The following is a 26,596-nucleotide window of genomic DNA, read 5'->3' on the forward strand; positions in this document are numbered from 1 at the left end:
AGTTGGGTATGGAGATCTGAATGCAACAGTCCAACTTCCCTTTAATTTAATTTCTTTTTTTTTTTGAGGAGGTATCTACCTAAATTACACATTCACTGCCTTCTCAATCCCTGGTCCTAAAAAAAACATTTTCACCATGTCGAAAAGTTCATGGAATACCACTCATGCTATATATTTGCCTGTTGATTTAAATCTATGGCCAATAATTACCGTATTGGCTCGAATATAGGCCTATATTCGCGGTCTAGCGCCTGACGCCCGGGACATGCAGTTCCGGGCAGGCAGCAGGGTTAGGATACAGATTCCCCGCAGCGGTCCAGGGGACCCGTATCCTACTCTCTGATACGCTCAGACAGCCTCCCCTGCCAGCACTTCCCACGGGGGGGGAGTGCCGGCACGAGAGGTTGTCTAAGTGCACCGCGCAGACGTTCACCGGCTGCAGCGATGCGTGCGTAAACAACCTCCGCTGCCGGCACGTCTGCACGATGTGCTTTAACAATCTCCCTTGCCGGGAATTCCCATGAGGGGAGTCCTGGCAAGGGAAAGTGTTAAAGCACATCGTGCAGATGTGCCGGCAACGGAGGTCGTTTACACGCATCGCCGCAGCCGGTGAACGTCCGCACGATACGTTTTACCTCTGCCCCCAAGACTTACCAGAGCACACTCCCGGGTGTCTTGCGGGCTACGCGTATACAACTTCCGGTGCCGGCACATCAGTTAAGATTAGGGTAACATTATAAACCTCTTTGTTCTGCAGAAACATGAATTCCTTCTGCATAATAGAGCTTCTCATCATGAAAATTATTTATTTACTTGCCGAGTACAACACAACATGATACCTCAGGGTATTACCATCATCCAGGGCTCCTAATCCCATTTCTTCTGAAATGTTTATGTGGGTGTAGGCCAATTAACAGCCAAGGAACTCTCAAATCCTTATTTGGACCCAAATTGTGTCTAAATTAGGGGTTTATGCACTGACCAGCGAGTTGAAATAGTTAAGGGGGCATGGTCTTGGACAATCCCAGCAGTGAGGAGGTTTAGGCGTAGCCAGGTAAACTTTGGTACAGAGTGTAGTAGGTAAAGCACAGACAGATCCATATATCTGTATAGGTAAACTGCAGGCCGGAGTGACACAGGATGCCATAGGTTAAAGCAGAAAAGATGGTCTTTGTAGGTACACAGAGCCAGTAGTCAGATAAGCCAGGTATTTTGCACAGGTAGGGCAATACGGGATCAAAATCACTAGGCAGAAGAAGTAGTCAGGCAAGCCAAGGGTCAATAAACAGTGGAAAAAAACCCAGTGAATATGATCTCCAAAAAAAAAAGCAGGACATCTGTGCTGAATAATTCACGATTTCCATAGATAAACAGTAGTAGAATGGGTCATACTGAAGTGCTCAGTGACCTCAAACGTGGCACTGTCATAGGATGTCAGAAGTCGGTTTGTGACATTTCATAAGAAATAGTCTGTCCTCTGCAGCATCACTCACTACAGGAGTTTCAAGCACTACAGGAGTTTCGATGGACGAATCTGGGTTTGGCGAACACTACCTGCTGGAATTCATACTGCCTACTGTAAAGTTTGGTGGAGAAGGCAAAACAGTTTGGGGGTTGGTTTTCAGGATTTGAGCTTGGCCCCTTAGTTTCAGTGAAGGGTAATGTTAATGCTACAACATACAAAGACATTTTAGGCAAATGTATGCTTCCAACTTTGTGGCACTAGTTTGGAGAAGAGCCTTAACTGTTCCAGCACCACTGTCCTCTAGTGCACAAGGTCTCCAAAGACATGGTTTGACCAGTCTGGTGTGGCTGATCTCACAAATGCTCATTTGGCTTAATGGGCACAAACTCCCACAGACACTCCAAAATCTTGTGGAAAGCCTTCCCAGTAAAGTGGAGGCTGTTATAGCGGCAGGGTGGGATGCCATATTAATGCCCATGGTTTTGGAATGTGATGTCCAACAAGCTCACATAGGTGTGATGTTCTGTGTCTACATACTTTTGGTCATAGTGAGTGCATTAGTTTGGGCTCAGAGCATTTTTTCCCTCTCTCTCAGATTTGGTAATGTTGAAACTGCTTATTACTTTCAATTATAGCACAAGTAAACAATATATTTGGAAGGTCTTTAATTCATTTGAGTTTAAAAAAGACTCAAGGACAAACTGCCTCCAGTAATTCCAGATACACATTAGCTACTCATCCACAACAAAAGGTCATTTCTGTCAGAAACATATTTGCTTTATCCACAAATGCACTAATGGGAAAATGGAGAGCACGTAATACATGCTTTCCTTTAATAGAAAAGGAGGGGGGAAATCCAAAACAGGAACAACATTATCAGGGTGATAAAACCAGTACACCAAACCAATCAAGGATCTCTAGACAATGCAGAGACTATGAAATGAATCGTACTGGTGTTTCGCTACACGTGACTAACAAACGACAAAGGTTAATGTGTCATACAGGTGTTCTTACAACATGAATACGTAAGGAAATTCTGCTTACTAGAGCCAATACGGTTGCTAAGAATGTTCCACAAACATTACAATGCAACAAGTAAGAACCATTTCATTTTGAAATGCACAAATATGAAAAAAACATACAAAAAATACAAACTATAAACAAAGTTAGAGAGGTGTAAATATATTTTAATTAGAAGGATGTGAGCTTTATATGACTCATTACATGTATACTGTATACATATACTGGGAGTCCTCTATAATACAGAGAATGCAGCCAGGGTGGAAATAAAAATTGTGATATTGCCAGACTAGAACTAGTAATCTTAAAACTATGACAGGGGAGCAGTATGTATCCTTGTCCATGTTTCATCTACTCCCACCCATATTACCTCCTATGAAAAGGCCGCCATGCATTGCCTCTCCATAAGAGGGAGAACTCTGGCTAGCCTGCCCTTGGAAATCGAACCCTTAAAAACTGAATTGTCCATACATGGGCTACCACATATACCAATTGGTATAAATTTAGGGATTCCATCAGAGCAGTCAAGGGAAATCTGTGTTAGAAACATGCTGACACCAGTCCATTAAAAGGGAATCTAACATCAGCGTTTGGGATTGTTCTTTATGCCTTCAATTACACTTCTCAAAAGCTGAAAGGTAATTGGTTAATTTAGAAAGTCATAAATTTCATTTTATCATTTTTATAAAAACAAATCAAACATGAGTCCAGTTAGCAACATAACACAGCTGAATAAGGAGATTAATGGCAATAGACTGATAGTAGGGTGAATTCGTTACTTGATTGATCTCTGTGTAATAATTCAATATATCCTCTACCAAATGAGATATCCTCACAGTGAAATGCTTTCATAAGCAAGATGAAAGAAGGTAGGCACCTACAGAGACAAAATCACCATCTGTTTACAAATTACTATGGAGCAATATACCGGTAACTTCCTGAATTTCACATATGCAATTGCTAGAATTCCCTGGATTTGATTTAAGGGCAATATAGGATTATAGTAAAAAATAAATAGATAAGATAAATCTCCTTGATATAAATGAAGTCAAAAGGTTTTGTACAATAAATAATTCCTGAACAATGAAAGACAGAGTGACTAAGGCATATTTGTTGTACTCTAGGAAATAGAGTATGAATTACCCTGCTGTTAGTGACGCATGTAGAACATATACAGCTATCTTGTCTGCTGCTATCATTTATAGATTAAAACCTCTTCTGCGCTACCACTTCCCCCAAAAAGAAGCATGTTCTGTAAATGGCTGACAGACCTAATAGAGATGATAGGTAACAGAGCCAGATTATACCTCACAAGGCTAGCAGTTTATTGTCATGGTATATTCTGTTACAAATTAGCACTGGACACTAGTGGATTTTTGATGCCAAGATCCTAAAACTTGAGATCCAGAGTAGTGAGTAGCGAAAGGCTCTTTTCACTCGCAATTCAAAGTTTCAGAAAATGATAAATACAGCATTATAGTGTCTGGTCTACCCTCTAATAGCCAATTTGGTTCTGCATTTTGTCATACAAGAAATGTACACAAACACCATGTGGACCAAATACACAAACAAATGGAATAAGTCATAGTCCATAAAACACTGATAAGTGAAAACACAGGAAAATCAGCAAATCGCAAGGAAGCCATGTGGTCACATGCATCACCACAACAGCCATCCCTGAACAGAACCAGTGGGCTCTGTCTGGGAAGATAGAAATTGAAGATGTAAACCAATACTCTTGTACGGACTTGTAAACCCTTTGCCCCCGCATCTGAAGCTCCATGTTTCCTCTCTTCCTGCCTTGCAATTTGCTTTTCTCCTCTGCTTCACAAACCTTAACTTATTCCTTTGTGGATCATGGCTTCCCGATACTACAGCTATGGAGGCATCTTGACTGTTCTCTCTGCGGTAGTGCAGCATTTCTACACCGTTTAGTTGACATTCATTCACATACACACTTTCATTGTATCATATTTCTCAAACATATTTATTCTTGCCATTTAATAATAAATAAATAAATATATATATATATATATATATATATATATATATATATAAACACAACTGTGTTTACTCAATAATGAGTAATTCTACAAGTGAATCTGGTTTCATTGTGCTACAAATATAGAAAGCAGAAACCAATTATCTCAAGTTATCAGAAAAGACTTCCAAAGATCAAATGGATGCACTGTTTGCAGTTATTCACAGAACAAATAAATATTTATTAGGCTCAATTTGCATATCTAAAGTTTTGGTAACAGACTATTTTAGCCCCTATTTGTACTTTTTTTTTTTTTTGAGCAGCTACATTCAAAACACCATAGTATATTTTTAATTGAGGTTCCAATAATAAAACTACTAAACTTGCGCATTCAGATTTGTGCGAATTTTACCAAATTTCAACATTTTTGTAATTCAAACAAATCTCTCAGGCCTTACAGAAACAAACACAAACGAAGCTGAAGGCTCAGAACTTTAGTTTGAATTTTCGTTTCCGTATCTACTCTGTCATCCTCTGTCTCAATGTCTCCTGAAGTTCTCCCACAGCTTTGCTTCCTCATGTTCTCCATTCTTCTTTCTTCGCCGGTGATCTGCTGCGTTATCCTGGCTTCCGCATGTGCGACAGGAACAACTTACAATCTGCAAAGAGGCTGGCACTGTGGTGCCGACATACCACCCTGATGCAGAACTGCCCCAGGAGGCTATGGTAACAGATCACTGGGAAAAGTAGATCACCAGGGAAGAAAAAAGTGAAGAACAGGAAAAAATAGAAGTGGAGAACAAGAAGGGGGCACAGAGAAGCTAGAGACATTGTAATAAAGAAACCCCTCCAAATTTTTGCATGAACCGAAAGTGCAGGAAACTAATTTCGTTGTTTGAGAACGAATGGACCAAAAATGGTTTTGGTTTAATTAATACAGAAGTATCCTGATTTTCTCCTGCATTTTTGTAATGAATAACAAAACATAACAAGATTTAAATTGAAATGCTGATGACTGTGAAGGCAGCAACTTTTAGGAATTAGCAAATTCATTTTTTTGTATTTCAGCAACAGAGATAACCTATAGCAAATGGTGGGTTAACAGGAAAAATATTTTTAACATTTTAAGTAATCACCGTCCAATCAAATATCTGTTGGAGCTTATAACAGATCCTAAACAGTTTGCTGTAGTAACACTTAATGGATTTGGAAAATGCACTCTGGCTTCTTTCCAAATGTTGCCTGGGGATGAAAGAAGCACAAAAGACCTATTCAGTCTAAATCGCTGTGAGGTCATAGTTAAATCTAAGCAGGCTAGGCAGAGATATCGCATAGTAATCCTAAATCCAAAACGAATAGCAAGTAGTCCGACCCATGTGGTCCTTCATCTGGCCTGACCGTGCAAAATCGGTAACATCAATAAATAAACCCTTAACTTAAATATCCACAACAATACTAAATATGTTATAAGTTATGTTTTAACATAATTCTTCATACTACATACATAGTGTTAAAAAAATATTCTGATGCACCTGTATAGCTTGTGTATGCCAATCAAACATACAAATGAACACAGAAGAAAGCTTAGTTCCTTAATGAGATCTCTAAACCGCGCTATAATAATCCATATAACAGATTGTGATACACGAACAAAATCAGATGTTTAAAATACCTTAATTATTAGTCCTTTAAGATTGGAAAATACAATAGACTGGAGAATATAACTATATTTAATTAGGCAAGGTGCTGTGGATGACTCAAGGTGTTTTAAAACGGTATATATTTTGTCATATTCTTGGCCTAGGGATAGGGTGGCAGGGGCATGCCAGTCATCTGCTGCAAAACCAGGGGGAGATCGCCCTCTTTCGTGATCATCCCCCTCATGCGTTGATGCTCAATGGGCCAATTGGGGAGATTTACACTAATGGAGCAGGCCGCAATAAAAGGTGCGTGCCTTTTAAGACACAGAGCATTGTGATGACATTATTACAGAAAATACGACAACGTAAGAGCAATTATGAGTTTCACTGACTGGATAACTACAAAATCTCTAGTAATCGTTGGCACCAAGTTATTTTAAGCCACATTTTTTCTGATGACTTTCCCTAAGATTCAAGTGAAGAACATGTTACATATAACCTGACCCAGCCAGATTATGGTGTTTATTCACTATAATAGGGAAAGAGTTTGCAGGAAAGTTGTGGTCAAAGTGCAATATACATGACCATACAATCTCCTCCTAGAGCTGGAGCTTGCTAGTTTTGGCATTTCATAATGTGAAATGAAGTCAGGGAGTCAAACTCCTTCTTTAGTAAATACATTCCATTGTGAAAGTACAGAACGCTACACAAAAATTGCTACTGGGCTGTCTAAGACCCTTCACGCTTTCAAGGTAAGGATCTTATAGCTAGTGAGGGATTTGTATACCTAAACAGATTTGCTTGGACTCCCACTTTTAGGAGTGCCCGCAGTTACGTGAAGCGATCCAAGTTAACATTAGTTGCAAATCAGCCTAATTAATAGCAGAGACAACACTACTTGAGATTTCAAATACATTTTTTTGCCATTTAATTTCAAATGTGTGCTTGCAATAATAATGCCCATCAGAGCTGGAGGCATGAATGTGCCTTATAATAGATATAAATGTGAAGCAACGCTGCTACTGTAAGCAGCAATAGAAAAGCATTGTAATTATTTAGCCTAAATGTGAAATTAGGCATCCTCTACAAATTATAGTAATGCGGAGTGCAATAATCAAGGTAAAAATTGCAATTACTTGTCCAAGGGCAACATTCCTCGAGAAGTTAATTATTTTGATTTCAGAAGCACAACACTAAGGGGAAGCATTAGCCTTGCCAGCAACTACATTATATTCCCTAGACATTAATTAACAAGAAGACCGTATGGTACATTTTACATACAAACTAAATGCGAAAACAGGCCCACGATCCACGAACTGTCAAAGAAACTAGCAATACATTACACTTCATAATTTCATGGTGTTTTGGCATTAAGATATTACAGTGATTTACATATTAATCTTACAATTTATGTTACAAATTAAACAATTGGATGCATGGACGGAGAAGAGACATTACATCCATATACCTCAAAAACAAACATTAACATATATAAGCACATTGCAGAGGGCCTTCAAACAATTGTGCCCATCTAAATCGGATATCACAACATATTTGCAGGTGTGATAAAAGTTCCATTTAGAGACTTAAGACACAAAGGTCTATTCACCAAAGGGAGAATTGCCAGGAAAGTTGTGGTTTTAACTCATTGACTTCACTATACTTTATGAAGGGCCAACCCCAGTGAGCTCCTGCTACAGGAAGAGCTTGGCTAGCACTATATAATGCATAGGTAAATCTGTGAGATTTATCCACCCCACTTACATATTACACAGTTGTTGGCCAAATATTATGCTCTCGGAGACATAGGATTAAGAAAACTACCATAAGGCTGGAAATGCAGAAAAAAACACTACGTATACCCATGTCTCTAGAAAAGCTAACTATGAAACACACCTATGAAGCAATACTCGGGACAGGAGTATGATCACATAGCAAGCAGAGAAAAGTCATCGCTATTATTACAGTGGAAATCTGAAGAATTCTAATAAGGGATTGGTTTCTACCCATTTCAAATTAATTTTATAAATGTAGGATTATAACTGGCTTGTAAAATGTATAGGTCTTTCATTTGTTCTTCTAGTAGTTAGGGTAGAAGGCGAGAACTCATTCTCTTTCCATGTTGTTTCTTGCTTGCTGGTATGGTTTATATCCCGACCGTGTACAAGATTCCTTGTCATAGCAGATTAGTAAAAAAAACAACAACCCTTTTTTATCTAACGCATGCCTTGTATCACTTGTAATATTATTTATTGGTTTATACAGCATCATATTCAGTAAACAGATAAAGATCTGGTTTCTGGAAGCCCACATTGTTACATGATGCAGTTGGAGGGACGGGGGAGAGGCTGTCCCTGCAGTGTACGCCATGGCTCCACTCTTATGGAAGTAGAGGCCAGAATATTGCTGACAGATTCACAGAGAAAGAGGTGCAGAAAACCATTTGGATCGTGATAGACGGATCTGAGGTCTGAATAAAACGCGGCTGATAAGACGAGGTTGTATTTCTGGAGGGGGGGCTAAAAAAACAGTATTTTCCTCCTTGAGCGTGCAATTCAGTGCTGCATACAGTAATATAGGTTTGCACCTAAACCTGGTTATCTGCAGATCTAGTGGCTGCCATTGTTGTCAGTTATGCAATATTTTGGGCAACGTCTCCCATCTAAACCTCATAACATGCTGGAGGAGTCAGAACAAGTGGTTAATATGCAGCTAACTGAAAACATATTATGCAAAAACTTTGTGCACTTTATATTTTGAGAAGCAATGATATGTCTACCACCTTGACTTTAATTTGCTTCTAAATTACAGGAAGGATAGCGCTGCATGTGGATTTACAGTTAGCTAACGTACAGACATGTTTAATGGAACAAATGTGGAGTGGGTGAAGAATACAAACAAGCACAAAATTCTAACATTCTAAGAACAAAGGAAAACACCTGCTCAAAGGAAGAAATTGTATCAGCTTATTCAGAACTGTGATTCACTCAGAAAAGCGATTCAAACAGAGAACCTATCTGTATCTATTATCTATTCACCATCTGTTTTAAATCAGCCAAACAAAAATCTGTAAACTATAATCCCAAATTTCCCCTAAATTGCGAAGTTTCTAAGCAGTAAAAGGTTTTAACAAGCCACGCATGAAAAGTGGGTGGGATGGACTGTTACTTGGATAGACTTGCATTCCAAACGCCTTATGGACTGGGCAGTTCATATAAAAACACGCTATAAATGCCAGCACCGGAGGCTGTGCTATTTTTGCAGAACTTCACTGGGAGTTTGAGTCTGGGCAGCACCTGATGAAGAAAGAAGATTAAAGAGAGAAGACCAAGAAGATGCTAGGGAGTGGTCGGTGGAGACATTCAGATAGCGCGAGAATGCGTGTGCGAGAGATTTGGTATATGTGGGATTGATTTCAACACTAGACAACCTTCCACAAGGTTCTCTAGGTTTACTGACATATTAATATGACAACAATTGTAGTCCAAAAATAAAATTGTTATTATTCAAAGGACCGCTACTACTATATGGTTATAAAGATCCCAGTCTTCTAAACAACAGTCTGCATTATTTTCAATCTCAAAACATGGAAGCTTAAGATAAGAATACATTTAAAGCTTTGAACCAGAATCAAGTTTTATAAAGCGGTCTAATTACCTTGGCAACCAATGACATGCTTGAATATCACTTTTTGCATTTCATATTAGCAAGGAGAACAGCAACCGTGTAGTAGGTAATATAAACACTTCTAGAAAACTAATCAATCACAAACCCTGCATCGATGTAATCTAATAAAGTCTAAATAAATAGTCACCAACGTGGCAGAAGGGACTCTTACAATGCCTGAAAAACAATAAGACTCAAAACACAACTGGATTTTTTTAACACGTTGCCGATAGTAAGAAACATTGGTTCTTTCCACCTGCTTATTTAAAATGGTTTCCCCTGGCTTGTTATATTGTGTGCAAAGAGTAGAATGGCGACTAAAATTCTCCAATTTAAATTTTATTAACAGTGCTAGATGTTTAGATGCTAAAAAATAGCAAGTATTCCCACACAAAAAGATAAAGATTATTCTCTTATCACAGCTAAAAACTAAGGTAGTAATTAGGGGAAGAACAGTTCTTAAAATAAATAAATAAATAAAGAATATTATAATAATAATGACCTATACACGACGCAGTATGTGAACAGATTCAGTATGATATTGCTCAAGTAATATCACAAAGCTATAACACATATTCCTTAACTCTGAATCTTCTGTTCATGACGAGTTTCATCAATGACAGATTTTGCACAGAGACAGATATCCTATGGCAGTCACGGTTTCTGCAACAAAGCATCATTCTTGCTGAATGGGCAATGTAATCACATTACCTAATAAAAGGCTTTGTTCGAGCACCGGTTAACATGGTACTTTATGCACAAGTAAAGGTTTTGTAAGACTTGCATGTTTCCACATGAATAGCCAGGGCTTGTTAAAAGTTCAAAAATGCATTATTTCTGAATAAAGAGACTGCATTATTTTATTACATACACATTGATATTCTGGTACCATGAGTCCCAAGGATACAATATATACGTCTTCATTAAAAAGTCTGGATTCAATTTTTAAAATAAAAAGTTTCCTACATCTTACTGATCATGAGCAGATATACCATCGTATAAGTCAGGTGTAAAACTGGTACACTACAGGTGAAAAAATAAAATCCCCCCACTGGACATTGTGGGGGGACTCTGGTGCGGTCAGAGAAGATGAGTAATCAGCAGGAACATTCCATAGAACTGATACGGATTTATAATACCAAAATATGCATTTTTATAAAGCCCATTTCCTACCAGTACAATGGTGGGGGAGGGGGATAAATCAATTTATATGACCTCTAGAGTGTAGACTCATTGGAGCAGGGCCTTCCTTCCCTCTTGTTTCTCTAAGACAAATTGCTATGTGTAACGGGTTCACCAAGAGAGCTGTGGTGACTCCCAGAGATCACCCACATGTATCCTCCTGCTGTCCCCGGAATCACTTCCAGCACCAGCCAGCATGCACACCTTGGAACCCTGCTATGTGTACCCAATAAGCAGACACAACTACCTTGAATTAAGTGCAGCAGGAATGAACAGTTTATTGTAGCAAAACATAGACACAGAACCGCATTAACATAAATGAACAATGATAAATAGGTGCATGTAGACAACCCAACCTTTAATCCCCTGGCAGCAATCCTATTGATGGGATTAATTAAACAATGGAGTGCTATCTTTGTTTGACAGCCAGGCTGGAGCCATCTCTGGGTACCTTGGGGCCCTTTATGACAGGTCATTCTGTCGCACTATGTCTACCCATTGTACAGCGCTATTATACATTCGGAACGCGAAGGAGCTATATAAAACAAACATTTGGCAAGTTCATTTAAACATTAGGCTTCTGTCACAGTTATGTCAGAGTTACTGGAATTCCCAACGACTAGATTTATAGTTACAAGAAGGCCAATTTCACGGTGCATCCACACATATTTGTAGTAAAATCTGAATACGTTGTCACTTACATCTGTCCGGATTCCCTTACATAACAGACTGCCAGTCAAACAGCAGGAACAAGCCTTTACACTCTAACAACAGTAATAACAATTGAGCTTCCCTGGCAAAGAGATGTAGACCGTCACTCAAACAAACCTAGGAAGACAACCACCGGCACTCTGACGGTCTGGCACCGTGGTGCTCCCTGGTGCTAATCACAACTTACTAGAAACCATAATAGACAATTTCCCACTGAAAACAGACTGTTCTGCACTTGCAAAACAGACCGCATGATATAAAACTCTACATATTGACATAGCAGCGTTACATTCATATATCGTTAGCCTGTTTACGGAAAATAGATATAGTCGCATTGATCCAAAGAGAAAATGGAGTCCCTAGGTGCAGCTGATGACTTGTTGAGCCCAGTATATTTTGGGACCCCAGATGTCTCCTCTTCAGAAAGAATCAGAAGTAGACTACTGTACATTGGTACTGAATAAGTTGATGTTTTACAAAATAATAAATAACCTATACATGTAAAAGCATTTTTGGATATTATACAAAGTATGTGTGTGTGGGGTGGGGGGGGCAAAAAGCAATTGTGGTAGTACACATTAAATGTAGGTTGGAGCAATGGATAGGGGCAGAATAGCATTGGCTGGGGAGGACATAAGCCGAATACAAGCATTAAAGAACAAGATAAACCCAAAAATAAAAAAAAAAATAAAAGTAAATGTGACCAAAGTCACCCACTAAGAAAATATGCCAGAGAGGAGGAGGGGAGGAATGATTCACACTGATGTATCTCAATACAATACTCAAGTGTTGCTAGCCTTTGAATGCATCTCCATGAGCTAGTGTACACACACAGAATAATAAGCTTTTCATACCAGAGAACTATTAGATCCTGTGCGGATTGAATCAATCCGATGGCAACACATCCTTTTCTTCTGAAGAACAGAAATTAGATATAAACATACAAGAGCAAAGCAGGAATTATTAGATAATGCCACTGTCGAGATCCTGATATACACAATAAATGTTAGTAGGTGGTACACCCCAATGCGAATGTGTGTATATACACACAGACAATAGGTTTTATTTTCCAGATATTGCTTTATCCAGATGTACCTTATTAGTCGAGTATAACCAGAACCCCCACACATCCGTCTACTCGCGGCATCGTGCAATCTAGATAAATCCCCAGACAAATCAATATATAATGAAAAAGAAATCTATAAAGTAATTCAGAACACACATAAAAGAAATCAATACAAAATAATACATAAAAAATGGACTACTCGCAGCCAGGACTCAATGAAGCCACATAAATCCTTACATGTAATAATGTACATGCTTACAGACATACAGAACTGTACATCACAACGGGCTACAATGCAACTTTCCTATTTGAAAATGGACGCTGTATGATTAGAAAGCTTTCTTCGCTAGCCCGTGAGGTTTAATACAGCTTCAACATACTTGCACTGGCATTTTTCTTTCTACATTCTGTCTCGTTTTGCCTACAACATTAATAAAAACTGCACAGAATAGCGATTACGTTTTCATTTGCGGGTGCCAGAAAGCAACAGTGTCCTTCAGATCGACAAAAATCAAAGGAAATCACCCAAGGAAACAACTCATGCTTCTTAAAAACTAAGCCATGCCAATGCTGCAGTGCAGGTGCTGGAACCCAGACAACCAAGTCTGCACCTCTGTCCAATGTCCCTGGATAATCATGGTAACATAAGAGTTAATTGAAGTAAAAAGTTACACCTACAAGAATTCCTCTGGCTGCTCCCATTGGATCCCGGGGATGACATTGCTGAGAGGTCTGAATAAGCAGAGAGAAGATGGGGAGCTGTCCAATCCTTCAGTTACCAGGCGGCTCTATTGAAGTGCATCCTCTGTTCTGTAGAACAAAAGACTCAAGGAAGAGATGCAGACGGTCCGTTTTCTTAACGCGTTACGTCGCTCTATTGGCTTCTACTACATGTAGGTTAAGGCATCAGCAGGGAAACAGACCTGCCTCTCCTGAAGGCTCACTGTGAACTGCTAGAGTCTCTGGTGCACACAGATTCATGAATCTATTAGGGGAATGTACCACATGCTACTTGAAAGAAAGGGGTGCTCGTAAAAAGAAATTCTCAAATTAGCTCTCTTTCAAAGGCATTGCTTCCAAAAACTGCTTTAAAACAAAACAATCTGCCATTTGCATTAATGTTTGCTTTTTTTTTTTTTTAATTAACCATTTAAGGTCATTCTCAAGCAAATAATGAACATGCAACTTCTCACTTGCCACGATATTAACAAAGCCCAGGGCACTGGGAGTGCTGAATCTTTGACATTCTGTCATCGTCTGCCCCTAATGATGTGTAAGATATTTCTCCAATCTTACTCTGCCTTCAGTACTAATTAGAAGAAAATGAAAACCAGGCCATTTCTCGTCAACCTACCACCAACTCATTTATTTTGTAACCCTAGCAAAACGATCCCATTACATATAAAAGCCAAACAGCAACTTTCTATAATCTCCATTTCTTATTTGTTAAATAGGGTAAGTGTCTTAATGTTTACCTTTAAATACAGTTAACTGTCTATACGTTGTATCATTTAGTTACACATGACAATACATATTACCAAATTAAAGGCAATATTGAAATTAGCAATTACATATTAGTAACACTTACTCCAATACAAAACACATTTATTAACATTTTCTGGGTCTTCATACTTTATTATGAGGGCATATTTATCTTTAAGAATTACACAATTCCTTGAAAATGGTCAATACAATTATATATACATAGGTAATACAGGAAGTTAGAACATAAGAAATACCTAAAGGGTTTTGTGTACTTCACACTGCAGAAGATACTATGCCCAGAACACACACAATGTTAGTGTTCCCAGATTTTTAAGTTGACAATAGAGTAATGACATGCTTTGTTCTAATGAAGTTGCATCTTACTGGTTTCTTCTGAAATATATATATATATATATATATATATATATATATATATATATATATATATAGACATACACATACATATATACATACATATACATATATATACACACACACACACACACACACGTAAGAAAGCACTCATATTAGTTCACATGATTCTTAAACCAAACATATACCATATACACAAGTTAAAATGCACCAACCCCAATTAAAAAGAAAAATGCTATGGTAGTCGTCCTCAAAATTTCCCAACAACATAAAAACTAAGTATACTGCTGATTGTCTCTACCCCCCCCCCCCCGGAGACTTAATGTTGCCGTTAGAGAATGGACACATTTGTTTGTTAATGTAGTAGTAGCAGGAGTAGTCGTTGGATATCTTTTGTTCAAACCAGTATGGGCCATATTGTAGATGATGGTGGCCCAGGCAACTTAAGGCTGATGGCCGCATAATGATGATAGCACAATCTATACGTGTGGCCGTAAGTTAAGCAGTCAGCATATCCAGCTGGCGGTGGGACACCGCAGCACCCAATCTTCCACTGGAGAGGCAGATTGGGTGATTATGGAGCTCTGTAGCCCAGCGGCCCACCGTTGCTGATGTCCCAGATGGCCACTCTGGGTCTGCAATAGGTTACATATTCTCTGCTGAATATTACCATCTTGAAAAGGTTTGATTAAAAGGTTTACTATTTAATACAATAACTACTTTTAAGGAAAGAATATTAATTGTATAGTTTCCAGTAGTAGCTAATATTGTGCTGACCTAAAATGCATTCATAATCAGGACCATGCATTTTAGACAAGAAATATCAAATTCTGTGGTTCACAGATTTTGCCTATGGAAGCTTATACTCTACCTTGCTGTGAATGTTTTCTTATTTAAATCCTTAGGACTGTAATGGCTTCTAAAAGACTGCATCCCACCCAATACTGAATATTTAAGCGCTGTGACCAAGTTACCTAGATGACGAGAAGGGGCACAGACTCAGTTAGTATAGATTTAGCTTTATAAAGTAGGATAATAAGCACCAAATGCTTTGGTAGATTGCTAGACTACTTTACAGCTAAGTGCTCAAAGTTAATGGTTGATAATACTTTCAACACCATTTATCTCCTCTTCTCTTAAAAGAATACAAATTGGTTGCCCTTTTGTCGACATGCAGTCTTGAATTGCATTTCAGCTTAGCCTGCTTTAATTACTAGTTGAGAACAGAAAATTAGCACTGCATCTTATCTCCAAATAGGCAATCCAATGTCTACACATAGAAATGGAAACTATAAATGCAGCTATTATCACTCACAGATAAAATACCTTAGCAAAAAAAACAAAACTGACAATGGATTTCAACTACACCCAATGTAAATAACGACACCACATTAATCTCTGTGCCATGGCCACGCAGATCCCATCTCTCCATGCTTAGATCATTTTACTTACTTGTAGGATGGTCGCTAAGGGTGGGCAACAGCTGTTTAAGTCTTTAGTATCCTGGTGGTGAGCCCTGAATGGAGACACTAAGGCTGAAGTATGCCTCAAGGTTATGGAGCTACCTGCTGCTTCTTTCTTGAGACCCCTTATAGGCCCCGCACTTCTTCCTGTCCTGTTCCCAGCATCCCCACCAGAGCACGTAAGTATGTTTTAGAGTTAGTAGGCTGAACCCATCAGTGAACCTAACCAAGGCTGATCATGCTATATATGGGAACTAAGGACATTGGGGGGGGAGGGTGGAGTATTTCACCGCACCTCTAGGCTGCCCATTATACAAGTGGCACCACTCTGACAGGAGGAGAACACCACAAGTACACAAGTAAAAAGGTATATAGGGCTTAGGGAAAATGTCTTCTGCTTTTATTTTAGCTAGCTTCATTTTTACATACAAAATACATTATTTTTTAAAATATTATGCACTATTACAAAATTTGAACCCTTTGGAATTATGCAATTATTGTCCATATTGAATTAATCATTCAAAGTCTAATCTCGAAGAAGTATGTAAAATCCTTAGCTACTCACTTCAACAAAAGCTAGTTGGAGTCAGGAGTTAGCAAACTTTGACCTTGAGTTTTTCTAAAAAAACACTCAAATATTTTAAGTTTTTTTTTCTTAAGAAGCATCTGCTAATGTGAACCATGCTACACAAAAATCTCAGAAGACCTACAATCAAGAATTGTTGATTTGCCTAAAGCTGGAAAGGGGTACAACGTAATCACAAAAAGTTTATAGTCATCAGTTTGATAAATTGTCCATAAATAGAGATGATTTAGTACTATGGCTACTCTCCCAAGAAGTGGATGCCTAGCTAAGATGACTCCAAAGGCACAGTGCAGAATATTCAATGAAGTAATAAAGAACCCTAGAGTAACAGGTAAAGGCTAGAAGGAATCATTGTAACTGGTTGACATCTCCATTTATGAGCCTACCATATGCAAAACATTGAACAGACATGGAGTCCATGGCAGGACACCACATAGCGGTTTACCTTAAGTTTGGCAAAGAGAACCTTGACACTAAACAGTGCTACTGGGTAAATGGTGTGTGGACTGATGAAACTAAGGTTGAATTGTTTGTGAAGAATACGCAACAAAAGGACACCATATTCCAACATGAAAACATGATCCCAATGGTGAAGTATGGGCCTGGCTCCCAATCTCTGGGGCATAGTCGGGCAGGAAGAATAATAATAATAATAATAATAATAATAAAAAAAAAAAAGGACCTTCCCCAAACTGTTCCCGCAAAGTTGGAAGCATAGCAAGTTTAGGTTACATTTTAATTCTTTCAGTTCTCCAGAATACTGCAAAGCCTTTTTTATTTACAGATTATTGTATTACATGTACCTACATCATTTTTAAACATTGGTCTACAAAGAAGCTTGCGCACAATATGAAGTTTATTCACCAAAGGGAGAACCGACAGAGGTTGTGGGACAGTTGTCTTTCAGTGATGACTCATAGCTACATGCAAAAACATAGCACACACATTTTATTGGTATTGCTCAACCAGTTTCCCTGTGATAAACTAAATTTGATGACCTGGCCATTTAATAGAATACTCCGCACAAGAAAGTAAATACAATTAATATGCGTGCATCTATGGATTTATTTTACATACCTAAAATTAGTATTTTTGTTTTAGTGATATAAAATGTGTAAGGTTGGAAAAAAGGTACAATTTATGCAAATTGAGGATAACTTAAGCACATGCCAATTTTACTCAGGTGGTTAAGAAAAAAAAATCCTTGATGTCTTGGGTAGGCAGAATAAACCCTGGGCCATTTGTATACTAACGAAAGCCCTTTCCAATTCCAATTTTATTCTTAAAACTCTACATAGTACTCTAATCTTAATAAGCAGCCTCTTGTTGTGTTCTGTCAATGGGGTGAAATTGTCCACTGTAAGGTATTTATACGCAGCACAAACGTTTTTGTACAGTGTTGCCTTTGGTGGCTCTAAGTAAATAAATTCAATTCAGCAAACACTTTTCACAGCTAAAACTCCGCACCCCCCTTATTAATTTTGTAGCTCTTTGTACTCTTTCCAATATTATCACATCTTTCTTATGCATTGGTGCCCAATATTGAATGGCTTGCTCTAAATGACTCCTAATGATTTCGTAGAAAGGCATAACCACATTTTCAGATCCCGCATTGCTTCTTAACATAGCTTTTAACCCTTAGAGTGCCCGCTGGGTACACATTACTTTGCTGGCAAACACGGCTCAGAACGGCAACAATGTACACTGTACATAGGGGTATTACCCATGCTGTATTTCACTATGGCTGATAAATTACTACTGTACTGTAGTGGGGCTACTGAAGAGAAAGTGACCAATTGGCATCTTCCCCAAGTAGAGTTAAAACCAAATGGCAACTACGATAACCTGCACCAAAAATAAATAATTGTAGGATTAGTAGGCTAGAACAAAAGGGAAAGTGTGTGAAACCTAACATTAAAGCATCTGACTCCATCACATGCACCCACCCACTGTAAACCCCCTTCCCCATAACCCCCCCCACACACATACACAACTTTAAAGGACACAGACACACACAAAAAAAAGTCTGAATTTATTACATTTGTTTGCAAACCACAACTCCCCTCACCTCCAGGCATGATAGCAAAGAAGGCGCAGGGAGCTGTAGCCCTCGGAAGGTGGTGAACCAAAGAAACAGAATAAATGTACAACCAAAAATGGCAATTTTATGCCTATATTTTGTTACTGTAGAATTATTATGTAAGCCATAAGGGTTATGGGCTTTTAAATTTTTTTTTTTTAGCTTTAACAACCGACTACCCATACACACACACACACACACACACACACACACACACACATTCTAAATACAGAAATACAGTGGATATATGTAGTGGGGGCAAATAAAACTGGATTTTCAGACAGCATATACATATATAAAGTCAGACAACCAGTTTTACTATACTATTAATTGAAAAGTAGAATACACAACAAAAAACATATGTAACACAAAGGTAAGCAATGTTACTTTCTGACAGAGCAACCCATTTGATCAGAGATTGAATTGATTACTCCTTTTCCAATGGTACATTAAAAAAGTGAAAGTAGAAGCTGATGAAATGGCTGCGGTGTAGATCTATGCTGACTAAGGCTGCTGGGATGAGGCTTAAGCCGTCACACACAACCCTGTGCAATCGATAATGAAAAGGCTTATTGCTTTTAATTAGATTGATTTCTGCAGTAAGTAAAGAGCTTCCACTTGAATTGATTTACTAGTTTGTTATATAGGTGTGCACGCTTAGTAAGTGAGCACATAATACACGTGCATAAATGATTAATAAACTCAGCCCATCAATAAAAATATTGAACGACTTCTAGTTAAAACCCAATATGGTCCAAAGTAGGATTCCACAACTCATTCACGTGTCACCCATGATTTTTAAGATGAGAACATTTGTTTCAAACCACAAGTGAAATGGACATTGGGGTTTATTCAATAAAGGGAGAATTGTGATTTTAGCACTCGTCATCACGTCACTAATCATTACAAAGGGCCAAGCAGGTTTCTCCAGTTAGAATTGCTGAGCTGGCCCTGCATAAGGCATACTTTAATGGGTGAGGAGGCATTAGGGGAACCACATTGATTAAACTTTGTTATACAGGACAAACTAAGTTTCTTCTGCAGCAGAAGCTTTTTGGGGATAGTAAAGGTGCCAAAACACAACTTTCCTGCAAACACTCCTGTCAACTTACCCTTTAGTGAATAGACCACAACATGCAGGCAGACAGATGAAAACCCACTGAGTCAACTATACGTTAAAAAGAGTCACCTAAGCTCTTAAATCCTAGTATCCTTTTGCATTGAATTATGTATTATGGAGGGCCACCTCAGCCCTTATGGACGTTGGAATTGGCCAGTGCTGGCTCTAATGAACAGTGAAGTGACAGATTTGAAACCACAACCCTCCTGCAAACTCACTCTTTAGTTAATAAGCCTCACTGTGTCCACATCAAAGAAGTTTATTTGCTAAAGCTGTGGTTTCAATTGTGGCTTGTTTTACATTACAAAGGGATAACCTTGGCAGATTTTACTTGAAAGAATGTGCAAGCTGGCCTGGTCAGTAATATGTATAAATTATATATGTCCTGAAAACATGGCTGATGTGGTCACCGTACTTGCGTTTCTGGTCTGCAGTAATCTGCAATCAAGTGGTCCAAGGAAGGAAAAGCAATGAACCGGCTACTGTAGCTCAAATTGCTGGAAAAGTCAATGCTGGTTCTGAAAGGTGTCAGAACACACAGTGTCTCTGGGTTTGTTGCCTATGTGGCTGCGTAACCACAGAGCAGTCAGGGTGCCCATTCTGAACCCTGTACACTGTTGAAAGCACCTACAATGAGCACATGAGCATAAGAACTGGACCATGCAGCAATGGAAGAGCATGGCCTGCTCTGATCAATCACGTTCTCTTTTAAATTACCTGGAGAACACATGGCACCAGGATGCATCCATGGAGGCCCCATCTCACAACTTTTAGGACTTAAAGGATCTGCTGCTAAAGTCTTGGTCCATGCCCTGACGAGTAAGGGCTGTTCTGGTGGCAAAAGGGGGACCTACACAATATTAGGCAGGTGTCTATAATGTTATGGCTGATCTGTGTACATATCATGCATGCATCACAATTTCTAGAAAACCACCTAAAAAGGGACAGTTTAATGTCCCTGATGCCACCATTAAATATGAAGAATGTATATTAAAGTAATATGCATTGGTCAGAAAAGAAAAGAAAAGAATAAAAAAAAAAAAAGAAAAGAAAAAAAAAAAGAGCCAAACCTGACATGGAAGCTACATCCCTGGTGCTGAAGATCTCCTTCATGGTCCAGGAAAGCTTCCCCATTGAAATCAACGGAAGCAATTGCACTGACAAGAGGTATATCACATATATCACATGCAGAGAGATGTGCTTGGCTTAATAAATCCCCTGCATTAAAAATAACTAGGGAAGGGAAAATGCATAAAGGGAGGATTCTGCAGAATCTAGAATCACTCTATGCTTTTGAAAACTAACCCCACATATATTTAAAGGGACCTCATAGTTATGATATGTATTAAAGTGCATATAATGGCTGTATTGTTTCTTTAATAGAATAGGAATAATGTGAATATTCTGCACACAATACTCTCCTTGGTAGAAGACTAGCAGCAAGTGACCTATTTTACCAAATCAACAGATCTCTGCCAACATTGCCATAAAACACTAACACACTTTAAAATAAAAGGAAACTGACAGAATAACCTTAATAACTAATGGAAGCCTCTGGCTTTCAATGCCCGAGGATGTTACAGTATCTGTACGAGTCTGCATCATCTACACATTTCCATACAGCGCACAATACTTCACTTATTGCTGCACTACCGAGAACATATTTATTAACAGCATCTTGCATTCCCTTGTCAAATGTCTAACTAGGGCTGAGAAAAAAAAAAGTTGCATTTTCCAGAGCCAGGTTCATCTAAACATCACTCAGAGCCAGTTTAATGTATTCTAATTGGTAAGCCCAAATTAAGTTAGCCTTGGTATAGTCACTCCTTTCCTCCGAGGATGAGGTCATTGACTATAAACAATGTTGTAATAATCATAGTTTTAGGTTGTTTCTAATTACCTAATATGAGTTAAAGGGTGATTATAGCACAATGTGGGGGAAATTAGAGATGCTTAGTTGTGAAAACTCTTAAGGGTTCATTAACCCATAAAGGTAAAATCTGCATATAATATAGAAAGCACACAACCACTGGATGTCACTTTATATTATACCTTGATTTTTGAAACCAAATGCATAGAGGGCTTTACCAGAATCCCCTCTATACTACGATATATGGAGGGGGTGGTGTGTTGTAGCACTTTAAACAAAGTGTTTTTCCTACAGGACCACAAGAACTTGCAAAAAAGTACTTTAACATGCATTAATTCATTTGTGAAGCTATAATGGACTGTCCCTTTATTATTTCTTAAGCTTTCTATAAATGGCTATAATGGTAAACCTTTAGAACTTTTTCCTCAGTTTAAAAAAAAAAATGTGTATAGAATAGTACAGAAAAGAAGATCCCAAAATAGCCCAAATGAATCATTACCATGCTGCCCTTGAGTGTCTGGATATTAGGTATTAAGGTAATCCAAATTTATTGCAAATATACAGACAGCTATGCAGAAGATCTGAGCAGCTTAAGAAGATGGAGATCAACTTGACCTTCTATGTTAGGCATATTAAATATTCTAAAAAGGGACATTTGCTTAGCCTTTACATTATCCAGGTGTCTAATTTAAATGTTGTCAAACACGAGAATTGCTTGTGCTGTTTTTACTCTTCTGCGAAAGAGCATTAGCAATCGCAGCACAAAATATTATTAGAAAGCTGAAGACTCTCACCAGTAAGCCGACACGACAGAATACATGAACGTGCCACTGCAAAACATGTCAATTAAGTCTATTATATGTTTTCATATAATGTGATGAGACATTAGCAACATCAAACATTTAAAGTAATAGAAATCTTTACTTTACTTACAAAGCAAAAAACATTCAGAGCCGACTGCTCATTGAAAGCAATGGGAATAGCAATAGCCAATCACATGTATGCCATTGGAACACGGATCATTTTCTACCATATATGCAATTGGCTGCTTCTACTCACAATGATTTCAATAATACCTCAGCTCCCATTGACTTTAATGGGAATACTACCGAGCATGTGCTCCTCCCGTTTGCGCTTCCTTGTTTTAGTAGCGATGGTCAGTGGATATTGCGTTTAAGCCCATATATCCCAATAGTTCCTTTTTTTGTAGGACAGTCCCAATTTTTCATTTTCTTCATGGGATATGCGACCACTTCTTTCCCTCCCCAGCCATAATGCCTGCAGGAGGGCCGGATCTTCTTGGTCCCTCCCCGCAAAGGTTGGGACCACTTATTTCTCTCTCCTTGCACGTACATTCATACTTAACAATTCGGAACAGTTCAACAATTGAAGAAAGGCTTTATTAAAAAGCATCCAAAACACAATCACTTAGATAAGGGTGAAGAGCGCTCAGACTCTACTCAACTCTCCTCCTCACTTTTCAGTGTCAATACAAAAACCGTGTACTGTGTCAATCCATTGTTTATATCAATAAAAATTCAATATACAAGTGGAAAAAAATAAATAAATAAATAAAAAAAAGCTATACACAAAAGCGCTCACAGTAAAAAAATTTTTTTTACAGTAATTGTGGGTCGGGAACTATGGACTTGGCTCAATAGACCAGAACAAAATGAGGACAGAGTATGTAGAGGGTGTGTGTCTAACGATAAAAAGGATAAATCACATCCATCAGAAGCAGGGCATGATTAGTTTAACGTTGGAGTAAGAAATTCCATTTTACAGTGTTGCTGAATATGTTGGCAATAGTTATTACTACTCAGGAGTAGGTCTCCTTTTTATATGAATAGCCATTATCATAAACACGGACCACACAGTAATCCTGGCCATCCACCATGCATATGTAGTACAGGGCAGCGTTTGCCTTCATAATCTTTCATAGTTGAAGAAGCATAGCTATTCATTTATCAGCTGATCTGACCTAAATGAACACTCACTGGTTTGTTAGAGCGGGGAATAAAGTACAAGTCTTAAAAATGCAAATAACCTCAACTAATCCATCCATGTAGAATAGGTCTATTTTTTACAACTAAAGCTGATCAGCAACTCGTTGACATACATCAGAGAAGAGCTGACATAATTCAGTCTGTTGAGGTTTCAGGAAACAGATCATTCAATCATGGTATAGTTTGGAACAGAGTGAAGTGTAAAAAAAAACTGTATCATGGATGAATCCATTTCTAAAACCACATTATTCACAGTCTATAATTGACAAAATGCTTCTTATATATTTTAAAAGATACCGGTAATACAGATTTTATAGCTAGAGAATGTTGGCCTTGCTTACAAACTTACTGTTTAATGCAGAGGTTGACAAATATGGTATATACCTAGGAGCCATTTTTTTTCCTTTCATTACAAACACACACACACACATATATACATCCTAAAACCACTTACACACATACTTACACACACACACAATTTATTTTTGTATCTCTACCATTGCTGGCTGCCTGCTACCTCACGGTGCTTACGCGCTGAATGAGTCTGTGCACGGAGAAATGACAACCTCCCTGCGCTTAGACTCGATCAGTGTGCTGGGACTGAGGGAGCTCCGGCCAGGTGTATGTCACCGATCTGAATTTTGTCACCATGAAAGGCCTGAGGTTTGTCAGGCCCTGGTCCACGATGACATGGTTTGACAAGTTTGTTGTTAAGGCACTCGAGTACCTGCACAGAGGCTCAACCTTAACACCACTGGACAACTTTGGGATGAATGCCAATTGTGGGCCAAGCCTTCTGGTCAAACAGTGCCTGACCTTGCAACCTTTTGGCTAAATGGGTACAAATTCCCAGAGAGACACTCCAAAACGTTCCCAGAAGAGTGAATGCTGTTACAGTGGGGGACAAGTCTTTATCCATTTCCATAGGCTTGGGTTTACTGTATTGTACACGTCTTCAAAGCGGTGGAATCCGTGCGTCTTCTGTAATGGTTGTACGAAGGAAGAAAGCTGGATCATGCACGGAAGTGAGTAGTTGACGAAAATGCTTGCTAATGTTCAAGGGATTGGAGGCAGGATGTGAGAATTGAGGAGGAGGGGCAGGCATGCATAGAGATGGAAATATAGACCTGGGTGGGGAATGAGCCAGCCCAAGTGTCAAATTAGAGTTTGAAGGTATGCAGTGACTGCATGGGTGTGCATTTAATGGTATGTTCAGAATTACAGAGATTCTTCAAGAAATTAGAAACTATTTTTATCTAAACATGTAATATAACTGGGGAAGCATCTTTGTGGTTCTTTATAACCATGTAGATCAGCACACTCCAGCATCAACGACACCAACTGGTTAGTAGGAAGGGGTTCAGAACCCTTAACAAGCATTTCAATAGCTGGACTTATGGGTTTTTGACTACATGAATCAAGCTATATTTTTTAAAATAAGCACATTCAAATAAAAATTCCGGTCACCCTGCAAGAAAATATAAGCACAGCTAGTTTCCCCATTTATTAAAGCATAGAATTTAGCCCAGAACCTGACTCAGTGCCATTCACAAGATTTGTCTTTAATCGTCATTCGACTTGCAGTAGCAAGACACCGTCCTGTCAGATAACTATCCAGAATACAATAAAATATATCCCAAGTAAAACCACAAGCATTGAAGTAATATTTTACAAGTGTTAATTTATTTAAGGGACATTTTGTTTCAAATCTCACTGCCTCATGGGAACATTGTATGCCGGTTGTCATAGTTCTTCCCATTTGTTACAGAAATGCAGGCCAGGGAAGCCAGCGGTAACAATCAATTCCGACCATCTGGTCAGACCAGTGTAGGCAGAAGTGATCGGTACTGGCTGCAGTGTCACACCTGCTCCTCCACTACCGCAGGTAGAAAAACATTTAGCTGGCAGATGCAAAACTTTCATTCTAAACTGTGTGTAGATTAAATATAAATATATTTAGCCATAGGAACAATCTGGTGCTAGGGTTTTTATTTTGAAATATTCAGGAACCCAATCCAGTCACCAAAAAGGCAACTGACAGTACTATGTGGAGCCCTGTATAAAAATGGCTAGTATTCACTTTCACATATAATTAAGGCATAGCTGGTATTTACTGTGTGTGAAAGTGTTCAGAGCATCATCCTAACCAAATTCATCTCCTTGACATGAAAATTAAAATTCTGTCTCGATTTCACGTAATTAGTATTGCGAGACCTGACCATTACACCAACAGGGACTTTTATGACATCATATTGTAAATATAGTGACATTAATATGTAGTTGGTCCTCCTCTTTGCAGCTATAACAGCTTCCACTCTTCCTGGAAGGTTTTTCACAAGATTTTGGAGTGTTTCTGTAGGATTTTTTGCCCATTCATCCAGTAGAGCATTTGCGGGGTCAGGCACTGATGCTGGCCGAAAAGGCCTGACTCGCAAGCAATCTCCGTTCCAGTTCATCCCAAAGGTTATTGATGAGGTTGAGGTCAAGGCCAGTCAACTACATTTTAATGTTTAGGTATTTAGAATGCACGGTCATAAAAAGTCTCTGTAGGTGTAATGTTAAGGTGCCCCTTTGCTTTTGTCGATATAGTGACTATGTACATTCATACACAATTATACCTGTTTGTTTTGAGGAACACTGAAATGTGAAATTTAAATGATCTATACAATCCAATTAATATCAAACACTTGACTGATCCAAAATTACTTTTTCCTACAAGCACAGCGGAGTTCCTACAAGGCGATATCATTTTGGATGCATTACCTTGCAGAGTTTTATTATCTTGGTAGACAGCAATTTAACGTTCAATGAACTTCATTAATCATGGCGATACTTCATAAATGATGTAGTTAAATTAATATCCATAAGTAGTGTGACAATAGC

At 38.5% G+C, this 26,596-nt stretch overlaps 1 protein-coding gene across 1 annotated transcript in view; it reads right to left on the reverse strand.

Annotated features, from left to right (window-relative positions):
• The window catches only part of DTNBP1 (dystrobrevin binding protein 1), a 48,946-nt gene that overhangs the window by 7,968 nt on the left and 14,382 nt on the right, over positions 1 to 26,596 (reverse strand). The window lies entirely within an intron of this gene.

The sequence above is a fragment of the Spea bombifrons genome, chromosome 5 (assembly GCF_027358695.1).
Source record: "Spea bombifrons isolate aSpeBom1 chromosome 5, aSpeBom1.2.pri, whole genome shotgun sequence".
Lineage (NCBI taxonomy): Eukaryota > Metazoa > Chordata > Amphibia > Anura > Pelobatidae > Spea > Spea bombifrons.